This window comes from Myodes glareolus, chromosome 3, assembly GCF_982192425.1.
Source record: "Myodes glareolus chromosome 3, mMyoGla1.1, whole genome shotgun sequence".
NCBI lineage: Eukaryota > Metazoa > Chordata > Mammalia > Rodentia > Cricetidae > Myodes > Myodes glareolus.
The window spans coordinates 58,772,297-58,794,940 of NC_142028.1; the positions used below are offsets into that span (position 1 = coordinate 58,772,297).

At 43.9% G+C, this 22,644-nt stretch overlaps 1 protein-coding gene across 2 annotated transcripts in view; it reads left to right on the top strand.

The window, feature by feature from the left end:
* Positions 1–22,644, top strand: part of Prickle2 (prickle planar cell polarity protein 2) — a 341,424-nt gene that overhangs the window by 165,554 nt on the left and 153,226 nt on the right. The window contains exon 1 of one of the 2 annotated variants that reach the window (XM_048438396.3): positions 9,516–9,787. The exons of the other annotated variant lie outside the window; for it this stretch is intronic. The gene's annotated coding sequence lies outside the window, so the exon portion shown is untranslated. Of the gene's footprint in view, positions 1–9,515; positions 9,788–22,644 lie in introns of those variants that run through there. 2 annotated transcript variants of the gene reach the window in all.

Below are 22,644 nucleotides of genomic sequence, written 5' to 3' on the forward strand. Positions count from 1 at the left end.
TCCACCTCCTCCCATTTCCTTTCCTCTCCCCCTTCCCCCTCCCTCTCCAGTCCTAACAGAAGTCAGGGTGCTCTGCCCAGTGGGAAGTCCAAGGCCCTCCCTACTCCATCCAGGTCTAAGAAGGTGTGCATCCAAACAGACTAGGCTCCCAAAAAGCCAGTACATGCAGTAGAATCAAAACCCAGTGCCATTATCATTGACTTCTCAGTCAGCCCTCATTGTCAGCCACATTCAGAGAGTCTGGTCTGATCACATGCTTGTTTGGTTCCAGTCCAGCTGGCCTTGGTGAGCTCCCATTAGATCAGTCACACTGTCTCAGTGGGTGGGCGCACCCCTCGTGGTCCTGACTTCCTTGCTCATGTCTCCTTCTGCTCTTCATCTGGACCTTGGGAGCTCAGTCCAGTGCTCCAGTGTGGGTCTCTGTCTCTATCTTCATCCATTGCTGGTTGAAGGTTCTAAGGTGATATGCAAGATATTCATCAGTGTGGCTATGGGATAAGGTCAGTTCAGGCACCCTCTCCTCTGCTGCCCAAGGACCTAGCTGGGGACATCTCCTTGAACACCTGGGAACCCCTCTAGAGCCAAGTCTCTTGCCAATCCTAAAATGGCTCTCAATTAAGATATCTTCTTCCCTGCTCCCATATCCACCCTTCCTCCATTTCAACCATTCTTCCCCCAAGCTCTCCCCAATCCTTCCCTTCTCCCTTCTCTCTCCCCATCTCCCCTTCCTCCTACCTCACCCCCACCCCCATGCTCCCAACTTTTGCCCAGCGATCTTGTCTACTACCAATATCCAGAAGGATAAATATATGTTTTTCTTTAGGTTCACCTTATTATTTAGGTTCTCCAGGATCACGGACTATAGGCTCAATGTCCTTTGTTTATGGCTAGAATCCACTAATGAGTGAGTACATACCATATTCATCTTTATGGATCTGGGTTATCTCACTCAGTAAAGTGTTTTCTATTTCCCATCCATTTGTATGCAAAATTCAAGATGTCATTGTTTTTTACCACTGAGTAGAACTCTAATGTGTATATGTGCCACACCTTCTTTATCCATTCTTCCATCGAGGGGCACCTAGGTTGTTTCCAGGTTCTGGCTATTATAAATAGTGCTGCTATGAACATAGTTGAACAAATGGTTTTGTAGTATGATTGGGCATCTCTTGGATATATTCCCAAGAGTGGAATTGCTGGATCCTGAGGTAGGTTGATTGCCAGTTTCCTGAGAAGCCGCCACACTGATCCAAAGTGGTTGTACAAGTTTGCATTCTCACCAGCAATGGATGAGTTTTCCCCTTACTCCACATCCTCTCCAGCATAGGTTATCATTGGTGTTTTTGATTTTAGCCATTCTGATAGGTGTAAGATGGTATCTCAAAGTTGTTTTGATTTGCATTTCCCTGATTGCTAAGTAAGTTGAACATGGCCTTAAATATCTTTTGGTCATTTGGACTTCTTCTGTTGTGAATTCTCTGTTCCGTTCATTTTTAATTAATTCCCATTTTTAATTGGGTTATTCAGAATTTTAATGTCTAGTTTCTTAAGTTCTTTATATATTTTGGAGATCAGGCCTTTTTCTGATGTGGGGTTGGTGAAAATCTTCTCCCATTTAGTAGGTGCCTTTTTGTCTTAATGACAGTGTCCTTTTCTTTACAGAAGCTTCTCAGTTTCAGGAGGTCCCATTTATTCAAAGAGTAAATTTCACTGGAGACTAGGATTCCAAAATGGCATCATCTTCCTTTGAATTCAGGAGGAGCAACTTCACAGCCTTTGTCAGTCTGTGGTTCTTAATTAACTCTTTGGGTTTTTATACATTTGCTTATATCTTCATTTTTTAAAAGATCTTAGTAGAAATGAATGAGATAACAGAAAAATATTCAATGCAGAAAAAATGAAAGCCAAAATGACAACTGGAAATGGGTCTGTATTTGGGGGGGATGTTAAGTTTTTGTTTATTTATATTTCATACAGCAAAACTCATTCAAGTTTTCAATTTCACTAGTCTTGACAAATGTAATTATCCTTACAATCAACATATTGATAATCTCCCCCAAATTTTCATGTTACTCAATATCACCTCTCATGTTCAGCTCTTATCTGCTTTTGGGTTGGTTCAGTAACTCTGCCTTTTCTGGACTATCATATAATAGAACCATCTAGAATGTAGCTTTCTGGAGTCTGACTGTTTTAGCTTACATGATGCATTTGAAATTTACTTTTTGTTTGCATCTGAACTATTTGGTGATAATTACTAGTAGTAATATAATATCTATATTATCACAATTTATTATGAATAATTTAAGGTAGATATAACATATATGCTAACATATATGCAACATGAACCTGGCACTTAGTAAAATCGTGTTTTGTAGACATCTTTAGAGTATTATGCAAATAGCTTAGGGGTAGGTCTAGTCTTAAGCAATGTATGAACTGCAGAGTTGTTTACCATAGGCCTTAAAAAATATTTTATTGATTGTGTGTGTGTGTTCATGTGGCATGCATGGCATAAGTACATGTTGAAGTCAAGAGGTAACTTGTGGGAGATTCTGGGGATCAGGCAAGTGCCTTCACCTCCCGGGCCACCTCACCAGTTAATACAGGCCATCAATTTATTTATATCACTGACAGTGGATCCTATCAAAATATGAATATGTTCCATTCATGTCGTTTTAAACCAGAGCACAGCTTCTGAAGTGTCAAGCTGAACACCACAGTTTCCCCAGGCATCTTTCCACATTCTCTTATTCATTCCTTTTCATCCATTTCCTCTCTGCTCCCCTTCACCCTTATCTTCCTCTTTTGCTCTCTAGCTCTCTCTACTCCCCTGTCCCATATTCCATTGGCATTTATATAACTGAATTAATTAGACCTGTTTCTCAAGGAGCTAGTTTTCCATAAAGTTCACTTTGCAGTTGGCATGACAGAAGAGCTGGCATATTAATCAAATGCTACAATTTGTTCTTTGTATCTGAATCAGTCCGGGGTCGGGCTCACTGCTTATCTGTTGCCTTTTGTCCCACTCTGTCCCTTGCAGTAGTGAACCTGGCTTCTTTGTGGTTGGGTGGGTGGTGGTTGGGAGTGTTGATTGAGAGTGGAATGGCTTTAACAGGGACAGGCCATATCTCTATAGATAGTGTTACAGAGCCCTGCGGATATAAAGTGTCTGTATGAAAATAAATAATAGCTTTTCTTTTCCTTGTTTAGCTGATAATATCTATAGTGTTTAATGGAATAACGTGATGAAAACCTTTGTCCTCTCTTAAATACCATGTTATCTGCTGTTTTGTGTATTCGTTTTGTGTTTCTGAAATATATTCACTTAATAGACATTCCTTCTCCCTGATGCATTTTAAATCCCCAAGCATATTCTAATTATATGTATTTGATATAGTGTGTGTGTGTGTGTGTGTGTGTGTGTGTGTGTGTGTGTGTGTAGGAGAAGATAGTCTATGTAGCTCCTGGAGGGATCAGAATTGGTAGTTTTACTTTAGTCATTTTTTCACAGGATATAAAGTCTGATGAAGGATTTCAGTTTTATCTTAAAAGTCCATCAGAAAATTCCAAGCTATATATATTTTCTTTCTCTTTCTCTTTCTCTCTCTCTCTCTCTCTCTCTCTCTCTCTCTCTCTCTCTCTCTCTCTCTCTCACACACACACACACACACACACACACACACACACACACACTTTAGATATGGAAGCTCTTCGTTGCCTCTGCAAGTGCTGTTAAATTAAAAATGTTACAGGAAGAAAAATTAATTTTGTTTTCTCATCTAAGGGTGTGTTGATTGGACTATTGGGGAGTGTTGTTAGAGGGGCCATGTGACTCCTTATCCAGTAACATGAAAGACATCACTAATCAATCATAGCATGCTTCTCTGCCAGAATATACCTTCCAACTTCTTGGTAAGTCAGCATTCCAGAAGCCACTACTGATCAGTGAGTGTTGTTACCTAAGAGATGGAATCTGATTGCCACCCTGAAACAAGTATTGTCTCAACCCTAGAAATAGCTGGGAAGGTTTACAAAAGTTGGAGAGCCATTGGGTAGTACAGAAAGAATGTAGGAGGGTGTGGGTAAATTAAAGTGAAGAGCTGAGATTTCAGCATGTTATGCTCTCTGAAGGCAGGCACCATGTTTATTCATGTTTCCCTTTTTACCCAGCCTCTCGGGCAAATCCTTTCTCATGGTAAACTTTGCAACATTGTGTATATATAGCCATTAGACCTGCATGAAAGAACTGGATGGGAGAACATGTCCTTGCCAATCTTTGCTCTCTCTGTAAGACTTCAGAGTTCAGTGCATCTGAAGAGCAGAAAGGCTTACTGCTTTGAATGTCACCAGCATTAATCCAGTGCATTCCTCCAGACTAGATGGCTTTATGTTCTAACATGGCACCACTGGCTGCATTTAAGAATTTCTTTTCTACCCTGTGTTCCCGTCATTTGAGAACTTCCGGGGCCAATACTGTAGAGGATGCATTGAATCCTTTTCTGACTTGATTCTGAACACTTCCAAATTGATCAGTAGTTGGAAATGGGAGATTTAATGACATAGAGAATTACATTATGCATTCAGCTTCAGACAAAGCAGGAAAATCACTTCCTTGGAATCAAACATATGCAGACCTTAGTACTTGTTTTGAAGGGGAGTTATGGTTCTTTTATGGCAAGGACTCTGAGTGTTGATGTCATGATAACCTTGTCTCTGAAGATTGATATTCAGGAAGCATTCCACGTCTTCACACAGTTTTGTGAAAATAGGCTGAAGCCACCGTCCTCTTTAGCTCTTAGGACAAAAAATATCTTTGCCAGCAGAAAACATTTTCTTTTCTGCACAGGCATTGGGGTTGATACAATAATAATATTAAGTGTCCATTTAATAAAAGTAAGTTGTACAGGCCAGGTGCTCCTAAATTAGTATATAGTCTTCTAAGTTTCGAAACAACCCTAAAACTAGTGCTATTACATCCATTTTAAAGATAAGTGGAGCTTATAGAAGTTACATGACTCAGCAAAACTCAGAAAATAGTAAATGGCTATACTGGGATCCCAAGCCAGGCCTAACCCTGAAGTGTTCCCCGAAGATACCAGCTTGGCATTTCCTTTAAGAAGCCTCCACAGAGCTGCCTTTTCTGGCAAGTCTTTATAGAGACGACCCTCCTGCGCACAGCTTCCCTTATGACATGCTCTGCAGTCTTAATGGACCTCTGGTGGGTAAGATTTTCAATGGCACGGAGTTCTGGCTTCGTGGCTCTTTGCATTCTTTCTCTGTGTCCTTGCGCTGTGTTTTTCCTTAGTGACTGAATATATCCATCCTTCCTAGAGTATCTCTGCCACTTTGCCCTGGTACCTGGATACCATCTATGAGGTGCAGGTATGAGAAGCTGCTGTCATTTGGTCTTCATTGTGTTTGCAGATGAAAGAGCAGGGAAATGCCTTCCAGCTGCACACGCGGAACATTGCCCAGCTCCTGACCGCTGAGCCCTTCACTCCCCTCTGACATTGCCTTATAGGATGGTTTCATTTTCCCCTACGTCAGTTTTTTAAATTTACTGTAGCCATATGAATAATTAATCTATGACTGTTTTCTCTGTTTATTCATCTTATTTGAGATATATCCTGATTCTCAAATGTGATGGTTTGTGCATTTTATGAATGCCTGAAAATTCTTAGCCATTATGTCCTCAGTTCTCACCTCTCCCCAGTTTCCTGCATCCTTTTTATTGAATAGTCTGTGAGCTGACATGTGACTTTGTTAGGTCCTTAGATGCTCTGGGGTTTTCCAGTGGGAACTACTGCTTTCCTTATCTGCAAATAGCCTGGATTTGAGCATCAGATCCCTAAGGGCATTCAAAAAATTTTTTTTGCTTGTGTCGGGCTTTCTTGGTGTTTCATGAACAAAACTAGATTTGATGTTAGTTTTCCTTCCAAAATCCCTGATTCAGCCTTTCGATTTTCACACTCCAAATTCCTGAATGCTGCGGACCTCAGGCTCCTAATTCTGGGGTAAATTTTCTCCTTTCACCAAGAACCTGTATGGAGATGTGGATTTCACTAACCTAGTTAACAGTCTTCTCATCTCTATATTCATTGAAGACTCATTCACTCTTAATGAGTCCTCCTGGAAGGTCTTTGTCGATCTCCTGCATGCATTAAAATCCAGGCCTGTCTTAGCTGCTTTTTCTGTTTCTGTGATAAGGTGCCTGGGGAAAAAAGGAAAAAAAGCAAAAACAAAAATAAATAAACAAAAAACCCTTTAGGGGATAGGGCTTGTTTGGGGTTTTGGTTTATAGTTTGAGGATCCAGTCCATGATGATATTGGAGGGACGTCCTGGTGCCAGAAGCTGGACACACTGTTTCTGCAGTCAGAAAGCAGAGACTGAGGAATATTACTGCTCAGCCAGCTCTAGCAGGCGTTTTTGGACCGCCAGTCCCCAAATCATGACACAGAGACTTATTGTTAATTATGAAAGCTCAGCCTTAGCTTAGGCTTGTTCCTAACTAAAGTTAACCCATTTCTATTCATCTGTGTGCTCTCATGAGGCTCATGGCTTTTACTTCTCCTCCTGCCTCTTCTCCTTACATGTCCTGCTTCCTCTGCATCCAGCTGGACTTGCCTTTCTTCCCCAAGACACCTCTGTCCCCAGAAGTCCTGCCTGCCATCTTCCTGCCTAGCTATTGACCATTCAGCTCTTTATCAGACCAACCGCAGTGACACATCTTCACACGATATGAAGAAATATTCCACAACAGCTAGCTTTCTCCTCTTTATGCATTCCAGGACCTACACCAGGTATAGACCCACCCTACTGAAGATGGGTCTTCTTACCTCAGCTAACCTAGTTAAGATACTCCCTCACACCAAGGACAAAATCTAATAGTCTAGATACTTCTTCACAGATGTGCCCAGTGTTATGCCCAGTGTGCAGGGATCCCAAAAGACCACCAGGGAGACCAACTCACTGAAATGCAAAAGCAAGGTTTATTGAGTGTGCAATTACAAGCCGGCAGGGACCTCGTCAAAGCAACTGACACAGCACCAGCAAGAGGAGGTACCCGCCCTTCTAGAGGGCCTTATTTAAAGGCAAACCCCAGAAAAGTTGCATTCGCAGGATGTGGAGTGATGGCTTCAATCCTGATTGACTAGTGTCTAGGGCCTTTTCAGAAATTTTATTTTCGAATCTCGCCTGTTGTTTGTCAAGTTTTCTTATTATCTGACCTTTGGGTGGGGACACTCGGCAGTCATCTGTACTTTCCAGATGGCTACCCTGTTACTTTTGCCTCTAGCCATTTCTGAGGCCTGGAATATTTTACGGGAAATAGCTTACACAAGACACAAGATGGAGGCGAGGACAAAATGGAGGATCTTTGGTTCTTCACCCAGAAGCTGGTCTCCCAGTCTCCTAGTCTGTTCTAGATACTATAAAGGTGATGATATTGATTATCACAGCCCACAAAGATCCAGGATAAACCTTATCCCAGCAGACTGTCACCCGGTCATCTACCTCATAGCTGTAGGCTGAGTTGGCCTGTTTCTCACAAACTTCTTTCTGGTTATTTCACCATATGGGTGCATCCCAGCCCTTATTATAAATTAGTTAAGAATTTAAAAGAGATTTTGTTATCTACTTGACAGGGGTGCCCAACCCATGGTCCAGGGACTGAAAGCACACCAGGAAAGCTATGAATGGACCCAACCCAAAGTCATAAACATGTTGAAGAGATAAGAATTTGGGAGAGGGGCTTTCTTTGTAATTTGATTGCAAGGTTCTTGAGCATTGATTTTTGTAGGTGACAGTGTTGAGTCACAATGTCAAAAGGCTGGGCATACCTGTGACATGTCTAGATATTTGAAAAGTTGGATTTTTCCAGCTGTCATTCTTGTCATTTAACACAAGAATGTGTATTAAAATATTAATCTTCTTTCCATCTTTCCAATCCGTTCAGCCCTTGAACCGCTTTGTTAGAAATACTAATTTTTGCCATTTTCTTAAGCACATTTCTAGAGCCATTTTGTGTGTATATAATATGCATCTACATGCATAAAACTTGGAGATTTGTTTATGCCAACAAGTATACATTTCATTCTCTGAACTATACACCTAACAGTTCATTTGAAGTTCATGTCACATGGATGCTTTTAGCTTTGCTTCTTTTTTCCTCATAGCTGTATAGTATCTCAATATATGGATGGATGTACTATGATTTATGGACCAAGTTCCCTATTCTGGGATAATTGTTTTCAGTCACTTTCATATTATAGCAAATTTACCTATTTCCTCTGCCTTGCTTTGTTCATTTTATGTAATCCCCTTTATTTATCTCTCTGTTATCTTTTTAAAATTAATTTATTTTTTATTTTTAGTTATTTTTAGTTTTAGTTTTTTAAGACAGGGTTTTTCTGTGAAACAGTCCTGGGACTTGCTTTGTAGACCAGGCTGTCCTTGGACTCAGAGATCCTCCTGCAGCTGCCTCCCGATGCTGGGATTAAAGTGTGCAGGCGGCACCACAGCCTGGCTCTATCTGTTCTTCATTCCTCCATTGCACGTCATTCTCCTCTCTGGTGAGCTCCTTTAGGTCAAGGACTTCATCTTTCATTGGTCATCCCGAGACCTGGCTCAGTTGGCCTGCCAGCAGTTGATCCTTAGTTTCTTTTGATCTTTTGAGTAACTATTTTCTAGGAAGTAAAACCAGCAGTCAGACCTATACTCCCGGTTAGCATCCCTATATAAGCCCAGTTATAAATTCTTGCTACTTGGATCATCTGTGTGTGCATCCACTGGTCTCCTCTGTAGCTGTGCTGGGAACTACTTCACAGTCCCCAGCATATAGAAAGTGACTGCATTGCTTCAGAGGAAGCATGGGCTCGGGTTAACTATGAGAGACTGGGGTCAGACATGAGCCCTGAAATAAACACTGCTTCTTAATTAACAGTTGTGTCAGCATGCCCACTACAGACATGCTTCGCTGTTATTCCTTGAATAAGTCAATCCCGTTGATTTATTCAGTCAATCAACAAATATTGCCTCGAAGCTCACTGTGTTACAGGCAGGGTGTGGGACGTCTTGTTGATGGATGTTAGACTTTTACCCTGGCAATGCCATGGACAGGTTAAGGGAAAAAAAAAAGGTGAAAGTATGTAAAGGCCCAGAAAGCACACTGAGCAGAGACTTGAGGAGCACCCTGCTCCCCAAGGAAGGCCTTCAGCATGTGTAGTGTGCCCTTGGGCCTGGAATGAGGAATTTGGCCCCGTGTGCCTGCCCCATTTCTTTTCCTCTTGCTCTAATACCAACAGCTCCTATGCACACTGGGCTCTTGATGCCTGTGTCCTGCTACAGCGAGGTGTTTGAGTGCTACTCAGCCCTTGCTAATTTTAAAGCAGTAGCTCCCTAGATTTAAATCTCAATTTGGGAACAGACCTACGATTGGCCCGCGGCTGGGAAGTTTCACCAATGAACGTCTGTAGGAGGTGGGGCAGTATCCCTTTAAGCAGCCCACAAGCAGTCTGGAGAGCTTGCAGCTTCTCTCTCAGGCGCTGAAATTTTCCAGGACCCAGGGCTGCTCCAAGAGCAGCTCCTGCCCCGGGAATGTCACTTTTGTCAGCAATCCCTGCAGGGCCCTCTCAGGCTCTGCCCCCTTGGCGGCCAACATCCCGCGGAGAACCTTAACTGCTGCTCCTTTCGCTGGTCCCCAGCGGTTCCCCTGCCTCTCAGCAGTTTCCCAGGGGCGGAGTCGTAGTGGTGACCAGGCAAGCGGACCAAGCGAGACTGAGCCTGGTGAGTGGACCCCACCCAGCGCAGGGGAGTAAGGATGCATGGACAGAGGAGACTGGGGGCCCTCCCCTGGGCAGAAAGGCGCCTGGCAATGAGAAAGTGACTTGGGAATGTGGTGGAGGGGAGAGGAGAGGTGCCCTGCCCCAGAAGCGAAGTGGGACCCTGGGGTCCATTGTGCTTCCACTAGCTTTCTTGTAGCCACTTTGTTAACTCACATTGGGATTCGTTAGATCCCCAGAAAGGGTTAACGTTACCCCATTTACGACTTGGTGATGGTGGCTGCGGCAGTGGTAGGGTTAATCTCAGAATTTGTTTTTTAAATTAGTATTTTATCTTCTCATCATTCCTTTCGTTTAAATATTTAAAATATATACTGCTAACGATTTACTTGTTCTGTTAAACTGGCTGAAGTACTCTTAGTGTTTCTACGAAGGTCGCCTTTACAGTATTGTTTCTGCCTTTCCTCATACCTCACACCTTGAACTTAGAGTCCCTAAAAGTGAAAGTGTTGCTGGGACTTTAAATTTTCTTTTCTTGGCACCCTGGTGTGGCTGTATAGCATTAATCAACCCTGGACCTGTACAGGTGTTCACTCTGAATCCAGGTAGTTGGAGTCCCCTCTCTTCCTGAACTTCCTAGCTGTCTGCTAGGAGTGTGTGTGTGTGTGTGTGTGTGTGTGTGTGGAATGAGGAGCCCAGTTCCGTTCGCCCAGAGCACCTCAGACATCCTCTTAGCTGACTGAGATCAGGGAATAGTGAAGCCTGCAGTGCTGCCAGCCTAGAGGGCTTGGGCAACTGCACCCTGGAAAATTTAAAGTCAAATTAATGGAGAGAGGTGGTGATTCTCCAGGTGGGTTAGATTTAAAAGATGCATTCAGGCAGCTGCCCAACCTGGATCTGTTTGCTTTTTTGTACCTAAGCAATATGGTTGAAGGTAATGCAGAGGGTCAGAGTTTATTTATGTATTTTTATTTTTAAAGAGGAAGCAGCTGGAAGACATGCCTTCCAAAATTGGAGTAACGTCTGATGCATGGATTGCCAAATTCCATTTCCTCCCGTATTAAATTATTCTGGCTTCAGCAGCCTTCTTTTGCTGGGCTGGCTTGCGTTTGCAATTGTTTAGGTGGTGTGAATCATTTGTATACTTTGGGTTCCCTGCCTTTTGCACACAGATGCTTTTATCTGGGCAGCTAGTTGAGTAATTAGACAGACATGGCCCAATCTCTACAGACAGGAAGGGGGGAAAAGCACTTGGGAAGGATTTGTGCCTTTCTTCTTTCAAATCAGTTGCCAAATCGTTCCAGCCACTGATCAATTCAGATAGAGGTGTCGAATGGCCTGAGTAGTGAAGAATTTATGTCTAGCTAATTCTGGTCATCCTACCATCAAACATCTTCCTATGGGGCCAAGAAGAAGATAGGGTATGTGGAAACAAGCTTGCGTTCTTATTCGGTGACTGCCCAACTTTCAACGGATTTCTGAGGACTTGCCAGGAGAACTATTGACTGGAGGAAAGTTTCAAGAAATGCAGAGCAGAAAGCAGCATGGCCTTCCTGAGTGACTTATTTCTGTTTGAAGGAAAGGAACACTTTGTTAGAATAACAAATCATGGCTGCTTTTCAAGAGGAAAAAAAAATTCTTGTTCCTCAGGCAGAGATAGATTTTAAAGTGTGAATCATTTGGTGTAGGCTGTGTGTGTGCATCTGTGTGTGTGTGTGTGTGTGTGTGTGTGTGTGTGTGAGAGAGAGAGAGAGAGAGAGAGAGAGAGAGAGACTTGGAGATGATGAACGTCCTGTCTGCAGGAAATTACCAGGAGAGTTGAGCATTTTCCTGAATCAGCCTCAGATGGTCTGCAGCTTTGCATGCAACACAAGAAAGCTCTGTTACTGGGCAGTCTTCTCTCCGCTGATCTCTTTAGCCTCACTGTATCTTTTCAGCTTCTCCATCAATAAGCCTTTTTAAATTTTATTTATTATTACTATTTTGAGTTGCACTTCCATTTAAGAAACTGAAATAGCCCTCACTCTCACATTCCCTCCCTGAGTCTCCCCCTTCCCCACCCTGGAGCTCATGAGCCTCCTTCCTCCCTTAGCCTCTCAAGTGATAGGATTCCTCGCCTTGCTGTTTCGTATGGCTCCTTCCTGGGCTTTCTAAGATGGAATTTATTCCTGAGACCATTGTATCTAGCTTGTTTCCCCACTAGCCTCCTCCCACCATCTTCAGCAGGAAGGACTCTTGGCTTCTTTTCACAATATTTCCTTTCCGCGGCGATTGTTATCCTCCGGGACACAGATGTCTTCAGGAATGGGAGCAATGCGAAGGTTTGACCCAGTGTTGAGCAGCTTGGTGGTGGCGGTGTTTATGGTCTTTGTAAGGCTATTTGCAAAGTGGCAAAGTGATTCTGGGTTGGGTTTACCCAGAAGAGCATCAACCATGAGAAGAACTGGCAATTAAAAGACTCCCAGAGATACGTGAGAGGCACAAGGCAGGGCTGTGTGGTTGTGTGTGCGGAGATCTGTGCTTTTTAATGTGGAAAAACAAATCTCAGAGTTTCTTTATTCCCCAAGATATCTTTCTTAATCATTCCTAAAAATTATCCAAGCACATTAAGCCCTTCCTAGCTCTGTTATAAAATAGGACAAGCTGGAGATTATAAACACAGTGTGGTATTCGTATGTCAAAGCAGAGGGAACGGTGATTTTTTTGCTATCAAATCACAGATTGGTAATCCTAGTTAAATATGCTGATACTTTGTGGATGCCCAATGCAATGTGCTTTAAAAGATTTTTTGATATATTTTCCTTTTTCAAAATGTAGCTGGAAAGACTTTTTTTTCTAAGATATTTAATATTTGGTTAAGATGTAGATCTTTTGGGTGGCTTTTGTGTTGTTTTATACGTTTTGTGTTGTCTGCTATGGGACAGGCAAGACTTTTTTTCTTTTAATATTATAATCTAGATGACTTCCATGTGAATGAAAGGTGTAGGGGGTAGCAAAGGGGACAGACACATCAACGTCAGGCAAAAGTCATGGATGCTTCTGTGAGCTGGGACTTGGGGCCTTGGAGAAGCACTTTGCCTTTGGCCTTAAGTAGTAAGGCCTGTGTGTGGAAATCAATGTGACTGTCAGTGGACAGAACAGTTATCCCGCCTAGATGCCACTCCATCCCACGCATTATATAGGGCACTGCTCATTATAACTTTGAAGTTTACTTGGCTTTGCTTTTTTAAAAGACTACTTAAGTCTGTGGTTGTCTTGGTGCAAGATTGTTCTGCATTCACCTCGGTTGTTGTCTGCAAGTCACTCAAAGTTTTATCTTATTTCATTTTATGTTTTGAAGTGAACTGTTGCTCTGTATGTCATGATAGCCTTGTCCTGTCTCTATTGCCCAAATGCTTTATTTATTAACAACTGAGGCATGTTCAAGTTTCCAGGGATGAGCAAATGTTTGTTGTGTTGGATTTTGGATAAATCTTATGTTTGAGCACTAGAAAATCCAACCTGGGAAAAGAGACGTCCCCATGGCCTATTATAGTTGATAATAGTAATACACAGTATGAAAGCTGTGTGTTTGCCAAGCACAGACCAAATGTCTTAGCATGCTCCCTGACTCTCCCATGTATGAGAATGCCCTTTGAAGTCTCTGCCTCCACAAGTCTATGGTATGATTTGGAAGTCTGCCTTTTAAGACACATTCAGGGTAGAGCCTTGAACTCTTCTCTTTACAATCACGTTGTTCATTACCATTTTTAAAACCATAAAAAGAACAAGAATTCCCAAAGGCCCATTCTATTAATATCTCATTTCTCAGGGAAACCCAGTAACTTCCCTAGGTTACCAGTCTACTAATTGGCCTTCCCAAGCCTGGGACCGTCCACACTCACAAGTATAGCTTTCAGGTCTTTAATTCTCAGAGACGCTATCTAAACTTTGCCCGCTTCCTTATTAAAGGATCCTTCCTAAGATGCCCACCTTCTGCAGACATAGTCATTGAGGATCCCATGTCTGCAATGACCTATGAAATTTAGGGAGACTAAAAAGAGGTAAATTGCTAATGGTTCAATTCATATCTACCTGGTCATAGAGTCTTCAAGTGCTGGATTGAGACAGCTCAAGATAGGATGGATGACCATGTATATATTTTTCAGTCTTCCAACTTGAGACTCTTCTTTCCAGCATTCTCTTTCCTTCTGCAGACCTTTCCACAAATTCCACTTCCTCTCCACCAAGCCAGGACAACTCCTTACCAACCCAGCAAGGCTGAACCTCTTTTGCTGGCCATGACAGGGTCCCAGTGTAGCTTCTTTTTCCTCCTCTGTCTGTATGCTCTTCCGTTCTGGGCAGAATCCTGCAGACATTCAAAGGCTTATTGCCAAAAAGAAAAAGACAGGCATAGAGAGGCAAGGAGACGCCTCCTTCCAGTCTGCTGACTGATTTCTCTCTTGGCTTCCCCCTCTTTCCTCTTACCTTCAGGCCAGAGAACTGGTACTATTTTGGGTTTTGTTTGTTTGTTTATTTGGGGTTTTTGTTTTGTTTAATCGCTGTAAGATTTTGATACATGAAGACCTCTTACCTCCAAGAGCTTAGTTTTCACTGTCTGAGAAGTAGCCCGCATCACCCCTGTCCTGGCTGTGGGAGTTACAGCATATCTGTGACACTTGTTCCAACACAGTTTGAAGAGGTGCCCATGCTGCCTGTGGCTGCGGTCTTCTTTCTGTGATCCAGAGGGTGTCTGCTTGATGAATTGCTTCTACAGCAGAAAACAGAGATGGTTTCATGGAATCTTGACACGTGTGATCTTCCATGTGTCTGTCCTGGGGCCTCAGCATTTGTACCAGCATCTGAAACGTGAGAAGCTTTGGAGGATAGAAATATCTTTAACCTTGGCTTTGCGTGTTGTAGGCTAATATGGTCCTGGTCCATTTCCAGTCTCACCTTTGGATGCGCTGCAGAGCACGCTGAAGGGGAAGCTACCGAGCTAAGTGGCATTTTGACTTGCCTCACTATTGAACCTCAGTTTCCTTGTCTGTAATGGGGAAATCGGGTTGAGGAGTGGAGAGAAGGGCCTCTGCCCGAGAGCAGTGTCCTTGCAGATGTGTCAGCCCTCCTGAGTCTCTGTAATGGCGGTGTCCCTGCTTACTTTACCTACCTTTCATCTGGAATACCTTGCTGCTGTTGCCTCTAAGTTCTGCAGAGTTAGACTGCCCTGTCCTTATCCTTCTGAAAAGAGGTGACTCTTCTTCTTTCAGTGCCCCTTTGCTGGTGTCATTTTCTCCGTGGCTTCATGTTCTCATATAGAAATGTCCAGCAGGTTCCTATCTTCAGCCTGGACCTCGGTCCTCTGAGCTCAGATGTGTGTCCCTTAGTATCAGCAGAGGACTGTTTCTGACACTCCTATGGATGCCAGAATCAGAATTCTCAATCCCTGTAAACCAAGTGCTGTGTTTGCATATAACCTGCATGCATCTCTAGATAACCTAATCTTCTAAAGCAAGGTAAATACCAATTAAACAACTATAGTTCTGTCCTGTTTAGATAATAATGGAAACAGGAAATGTGTGTACCTGTTTGGAAAGGCACATTGAAAAAAACTCCTTTGAATCTGATGTTTGTTTGTTTGTTTTGTTGAATTTGTAGATATGTAATTTAAGAATTCAGAGGGCTGACTATAAGCACATGTCTATTTTGAACCTTTTTTTTAAAATAAATATTCAGCAGTCTTCTCAAGCTTGTACACGTAGCCCTGGATTTGCTCCTACCTCCAGATCCTCACCATGTCAACCTATGGCATCTCCAGCTACCCGGGTACTCAGCTGAAAGCTTCTCCAAAAATGCATCCCAAACTGGGGCAGACTGGGTGAGAGGATATCGGGTGAAGACCAAGTGAAATGAGTTTGAAGTACCTTTCTGGGGTGCTGCGATTGTATTATGTCTTAAGAACTGAGTTTCATGGATTTGGGCATCTGTCAAATTTTTTCGAATGCTACACATATGAGCCATGCATTTTGCTGTATGCAGATCCCATTAGGATGGAAAGGATGTGCATCTCAGTGGACTGCTCACTGCCTCCACACTTGATCACAGCCACAGGCCAGGAAGTAGTATTGATCTGTGTGTCCACCTTCAGCCACGTCACCATCATAGCTCACCTTGGTTACGTAGTTACATTCCTTCACACTAGTGTCAAAGTTTGACACGGACCCTTAACACTCCTCCTCTTTATAGCTTCAGGCAGCTCCCCGTTGCAGTAAGAACAAAGTCCAAACTCTCTTCCATGACTCTTACTCTCAGACTCCATCAAGAGAAGGTCCTGGTCTACTAGAAGACATCTCTCTCAAGCCACTAGCGCCTAGGCTCCAGCCACGTGGGCTTGTGATCACTCCTTCCTCCCCACACTGGGCCTTCTGCCTTCTTGGAAAGAACTCTTGACTCACAAGTTTATCACCTCTGAGGTCTTAAACTCCATCATGTCAGGAGAACCTCTTTCATGGTGCTAGTTCATTTCCCTCTCTTAGAGCTCACATGTTTCTTGTCTGCCTTCTCTAATTAACCTTTCTCCCAGGTACTCCTCAAGATCTGAAACATTTGCTTTTGAGATCATGACCCTCTCTGCCCCTCCTTCCTAGTCCTTGAAGTCCAGTGGCTCTGTCCTGTGGGTCTCACCACTGCTGGCAGTACTTGTCACTTATTAGGAGCTCCCTAAATTGATCCTGACTGTTCCCTTGCCTAGTGCCTGACATAGCAACTGCAAGGAAGTTGTTGGCTAATTAAAACCTTTATTATTTACTCCCTTCTCTTTCCTCCACTTCCTGAGATATGGAAAAATTCATGTGTGTTTCTTGACCCTGCGAAGTTTCTATACTTAACATTGCTGAGCCTCAAGTTTTTTTAATTGCAAAATGAGGTCGGCGATCATCACCTTGGATGGAGGTCTATAACCCCCCTCCAAGGTGTCCTTGCAGCGGGTGTATATGTTTCATCACCTTTGAAAAAAAGGCACTCTGGGTAATGGCTTTCTTTGAAGCCTTGGCTTTTGAGCTTTCTTGTCTAGGAAGTTTTTCATCAGATGCAGCTGTTCGGGGGAATTCACTCGGAATTCCAAAGTCTTTAGCACCAACTGCAACTCCCTCACATGCCTTTGGAACTTAGAGTGCAGAAAACATATTTATGTTTGGATCTGTCAGACAAAGCCCTTCCCCCAAAACAAAGGTTGAATTGTACACGGTACTGCAGACGTCCGGTCCACACTGACTCTGGAGTCTGCTTCCAGCTCTTACCCAGTATCACTACTGGAATGCTTGCAAGGATTGCAAGTCTACAGATGGGAAAAATAAAACCCAGCAGATACCGGTGTGAACACCCTTCCCTGGGAAGGAGGAACTAACAGTGTTTCTGGAAACCCACAAGCTCAGCTTACTTATTTGCACTGTTTTTTGTGTTACTGGGACTGGAATGGTCCTGAGGCTTTACTTGCTTAGGGCTGTGGGTAAAAAGAAGGGGTCCCTTTCATGATGTTGTGAAACTGACAATGTCTGGACTAATGGAAACCACTATTGCTCATATAAGAGAATGTGAGAGGGCTGGAGTTGGCTCGGCAGTGAAGAGCACTTGCTGCTCTTGCAGACCAGGTTGAACTTCCAGCACCCACATCACAGCCATCCCTAACTCTAGTCCCAGGAATCCAGCCCTCTTCTGACTTTCATGGGCACCAGACACACACGGTGCACAAACAAACATGCAGACAAAACATTCATACAATTGAGGTCATATAATAAATATTTTTTCAAAGAGAGGGAATGTGAGAATTGAAAGGGTCCATGGACATCATCCAGGCTGACTCCTGCTGTATAGCTGCTGCTACTGCACAATAAGAAGGCGTTAGAAAAACACTTACAAGCTTGACAGATGGTAACTCTTAATCTTTTTCTTTTGATTGCTGAGGATTAAACCTAGGGCTTCGCTTATGCTAATCCCATGCTCTATTAATGAGCTCTAACCCCAGGCTCTCGACCTCATAGGTCATTGCTCCTCTTGGGTCACCTCATTGGCATAGCATGGTCTACTGCCGTGCTCTCTCACAGTGCTCATAGATCCTCATGAGGAGTCCTGAGACAGTTAACACTGAAGATAGCTTCATTATTATACTCCATTCTCAATGAAGACTGAGGCCTGAAATTATGGTAGAGGCCAAGACTACCATAACAAACCAGCTTTGTGTAGCTTCTCTAATCTCTGGAGTCCCTGGATCTTCCTGTAGATGATGCTGGGGAAGATGTAATTAATAGGGAGCATATTGGTTTCCTAGGACTGCTCTACCAAAGGGTCGCATCTTGGCCAATCAGGAAAAATCACAGATAAGTATTCTCTCATGGTTTTGGGAGATAGAACTTTGAAAGTCAAGGTGTTAGCAGGGATGTACCTCCTTCAGAGGCTCTGGGAGAGACTTCTTCCTTGTCTCCATCCCTGCAGGCAGTCCTTGGCTTGTGGTCATATCACATATGACCACTCCCATATATGCCTCAATCTGTTCATTGACTTCTCTGCCACGTGACACACTTGCCTTCCTCGTGTGAAGTACTTGTGATGACGCTTAGGACCCATTGCAATCCCTTTATTTATCTCCAAATGTCCCGCGCTTCCGTCTCGCCAGCAAGAACCACGCGGTACACATAGGATACTTCTGCAGTAAAGCTTTAATGCCCCTTGGGAGAGCGGGCATCAGCCAACATGGCAGAGACCCAGATAAGATGGAACCCATCCCTTATATAGGAAACAGACCCTGCTTTGAACGTGTCATTCTTGGATTGGTCAACTGCTCCCAGTCCCAGGTGATACCTTGGGAGTAGTGGAAAAATACCAACACGTGTGAGCTTTCTAGCTCACCTGGCGGTGCAGCGCCATCTATGGTGGAGAGTGTGGTTGCGGCCTTCTACATCTCCCCCTAATTTTACTTCTTTGCAGAAAGGCAACTCCCTAGGAAGGTAAAGATAGAGGTCGCACTTCCCAAAATGAAAACATTAAAATGGGCTTACACGGAATCTGTCCCTAGGCTCATGACACCTGGAACCTATCCGGCCTGCCCTCTGCCATTTTTCTGGGAAAGGGAATATACGGCAGGAAACCCTTATGCAGAGCGACTTATCTCTCAGAGAGGGCCATTCTCTGTGCGATGCTCTTCAGCTCGACAACCTTTAGGGCTAGCTAAGCCAAGCACTCCACCCTGTGCAATGGACCACAGTCCTAGGGGTGCAGGAGCTGGTTGGCTTAAACCTTACTGCTTTAACATAGATAACCACATATCAGAAGAGGCTCCCTGTTCTAGGGCAGCCAGCGCTGTGCAAAAACCACTTTGTCCCTATGGCTTTGGGATTAGAGTCAGCAGACCATCCAGAGGAGAAACACTATTCCATAGCAGGACCGTTCCAAACATTCCAACCCCCACCCATTCTTTGAAGTAGGGGATGAAGGACACAATCCAGGACTGGAATCCTTTGGCCAGGCTTATGTCCACTTGTGTGGAGTTGATTGTCACGATGGACCGTCTCAAGGAGGACAGCAAATCATCAAAATTCTCCTGCAAGATACAAAGACAATTCTCGGGACAAGTTAGCCACTTTTATAAAGTTCTCATATGGTACACTGGTCACACATAAGGCTGGAGTTTTCCATTCACAGTCCAATTGGGCAAGCTGCCATAAGATATCCACCTGTTCTTTATTCTACCTCTAATAGATGTATCTATGGTAGCCTGCTGATCCAGGGCCGTAGCCACTGTGGTAGATAACTGATTGAGGGTCTTTGTTTTTCATGGTATAGGCCGTGCTGCCATTTAAAAAATGTATAATGAACAGAGCATCGGGGGCAGTTCCTTTATTATTCCCCCCCTTTTTTATTTAAATAGATATTTATCCAATTTTTAATTTAAATAACCATGGCATTTTGTAACCTGTCTTGAAGATACCCATAGTGTTTAGCAGAAATAACTGACAGGATAAGGGAAACTGATAGCAAGCAATAACTGACAAAACAAGGGGAAAATCCAGCAGCACAGCAATGGCACAGCAACAACAACATTGCAATGTACAGCAACAACAGCACAGCAATAACTGACAGACCAAGGGCAGGAGCTGGACCATCCCTCTGGAACCCGCCAGCTCCGCAGCAATCAGGCCAGACAGCTCCAAGCAGAGGCTTTGTCCTCAGGCCTCTGGACAGATGAATCCACAGCATGAATGTCAGTAGATGTATGTCAGCATTTCTAGAAAAAAAAATCTCCCAAAATAACATTTAAGAGAATTAAAAAACTCAGTGTAAAAATTTAGCACAGTCAGTACTGGAAGTAGGCTAGTCTTGAACTTAGAGATCTACAGGTCTCTGTTTGTTGATATTAGATTTAAGATTTATTGGCTCCCGTATTTCTTGCCGGTACGGTGGCCTCGGGTTCCAGAGCCCACCCGCCATCCAAGGGCTGTGTGCGGCTGTACGGCTCTGCGTGTCCCAGGCCAGGAAGTGGCGGCTCCACCCCCAGGCGCCCCTGCCTTCCCCGCGGGGCTAGTCTAGTTCTCTGAGGCTGTGTTGGTGGCGGAGTGTGGCAGGAGCCGACACTCAGACCGAGGCGGCACAGGCCGGCAACATCTCAAGGTCCACGCCAGAGCCGCTGCGGCTTAAGGGGCTGATGGGAGAGGCGGCGACCAGGGCCGCTTCCCTACTAGCAAACTCTCAACACCTGTGCCACAGCAAAAGCGGCTATAAACTCTCACAGATCCAGCCAACGACCCAATCACCCCAAAATCCAAGGGCCCTTCGCATCCATCTCCCTGCGGATCCTGAAACACCAGACAAGCCAAGCGTATACACAGCAATCTTTCAGGAGGACTTGAATTCTTAAAATGCTAAGCAGTTCTTAAAAACTTAAGTTGCACTATGTAGATGTAATACGGTACTGCCTGTTTACAGAGTCTAAACCTTAATTGCGCTTTTATTATGATAATTATGACCAGCCCTGCCTGAAGTCAGCATCGTTTAGCATAGCGTGCGCATGCAGCCCCGGACATCTAAGGGCATCACAGACCTGTTATTGCTCAATCTCGGGTGGCTGAACGCCACTTGTCCCTCTAAGAAGTTGGGGGACGCCGACTGCTCGGGGGTCGCGTAACTAGTTAGCATGCCAGAGTCTCGTTCGTTATATCGTTATATCGGAATAAGCCCTCTGGCCCGGCTGCCTGTGGCACCGCTCTCACTCCCGGGTAAACACTATAACATTTCAGGAGGTCTCGGTGATTCAAACCACGTGGATCTCAAGCACATACTTAGGCTCCCATCCTCCGTGGAGGCGAAAACAGAGCCTCTCCTCCAAAACATCATATTCTTAAGCCCATGTTTTAAATTTAAACTACCTTTTTTAGCAGTTCCTAAATTCAAATATCTTTCTCCTGTCCAGTACATAAAAAACAACATGAACAACATAACATAAAGCTTTTGACCTTGTAAATCAGCCTTCTCCCCCATTTTTACTTTTTTAAAATCACTGGGGGGTCCTTTTTAACTTATCTGGGTGTGCGCGCACAACCTCCCACTGCTGCTCAGTTTCTGATATGCTCTCTGGACTTTAGAGCGTACCTCTCTGAGTATGCATGCCTGCAGTTCTGAATCCTCCTTGTGTCCAAGGGGTCTCCGGTGGTGCAAAGTTCTTCTTTTTCTTCCCGGGTATGGCACCAGATGTCCCGCGCTTCCGTCTCGCCAGCAAGAACCACGCGGTACACATAGGATACTTCTGCAGTAAAGCTTTATGTCTCTTGGGAGCTAGAGCATAAGCCACATGGCCGGGGACCCAGATAAAATGGAACCCATCCCTTATATAGGAAACAGACCCTGCTTTGAATGTGTCATTCTTGGATTGGTCAACTGCTCCCAGTCCCAGGTGATACCTTGGGAGTAGTGGAAAAATACCAACACGTGTGAGCTTTCTAGCTCACCTGGCGGTGCAGCGCCATCTATGGTGGAGAGTGTGGTTGCGGCCTTCTACATCCAAAGACTTTTTACACAAATAAGGTTATGTTTGCAGGTTCTAAAGATTAAGACCTAGACAAACCTTTGAAAAATAATTTTCTCAATATACCACAGTGATTCAAGTCAGGAGACCTGGGCCAAGTTCCTAATTTGCCATGAATTCCCGTGGTCACGCATAGGTACATACATCACAAGTCAGACCCGTTTTTTTATCCCCTTGGAGTCCCTGTATCCTCAAATTTAAAAATGAAATATAATTACAGATGCTTCAGTAATTCATATATATGTGCATGTGTGTGCACATGTGTGCATGCATGTGTGAGTACCTGCCTTTGTGGAAGTTGGAGGACAACCTTGGGTGTTGTTCCTTAGGCATTTTTTTTTTATTTTGAGACAAGGTCTCTTACTGTTGAGCTCCCCAGGATAAGTTGACTGGCCAGTAACCCACGGGAACCCACCTATCTCTGACCTCCCAACGTTAGCATTCTAAGCAAACCACCATGTCTAGATTTTTCACGTGTGTTTTAGAGTTTGATGTCAAGTCATCATGCTTGCGAGGAAAGTACTGCCTGAGCTCTTTCCTCGGGCCCAGAAAAATAATAAATGTAGTACAGGTAGATACGGAATAAATACTACTGTATTATGCTCATTCATTCAATGGAATACGATGGCTCAGATCTGTGATCCCAGCACTTAGTGGGGGAGACAGTAAGATTGAGACATGCTTTAGTGCAGCCTGGGCTACCAAGTAAGAACTTACCTCCAAAGCACTCTGTTTTTACTAGCTGTACTGTGATCACCACCATCACGTTCCTTCTCTTAACCTCATTGTTAAGAGAGGTCAGGTGGACT